This window comes from Tarenaya hassleriana, unplaced genomic scaffold (assembly GCF_000463585.1).
Source record: "Tarenaya hassleriana unplaced genomic scaffold, ASM46358v1 Cleome30, whole genome shotgun sequence".
Taxonomy (NCBI): domain Eukaryota; kingdom Viridiplantae; phylum Streptophyta; class Magnoliopsida; order Brassicales; family Cleomaceae; genus Tarenaya; species Tarenaya hassleriana.
The window spans coordinates 1,674,281-1,674,643 of NW_010966178.1; positions in this window are offsets into that span (position 1 = coordinate 1,674,281).

Sequence of the window (363 nt, forward strand, 5' to 3'; positions counted from 1 at the left end):
CGGACTAAGCAACAAGAGCTTGCTCGTTTTTGAGCTCTTGTTGTCCACCACCTGATTCATCAAGCAACACCAACAAATGTAGCAGAAGACCTGAGCAAATCCATGAATCCTGCTGCATCAAAGACATTAGAAGAAGTTAGACAGTTCTTGCATTCAATAAAGAGGCATTGTTGGCATTAATTCAACCTCAAACTTTCCCTAAGTGGAGCTGGCATTTGGAGTTTCGGCAATTGGATCCATCCACTACAAGAAACATCAAAATTTGCGACAGATTTTACAAAAGAATATCTGTCGCAATTACAAATTTGCGACAGATTGCGACAGAATCATTTCTGTCCGTATATTGTTGTCGCAAAAGTTTAC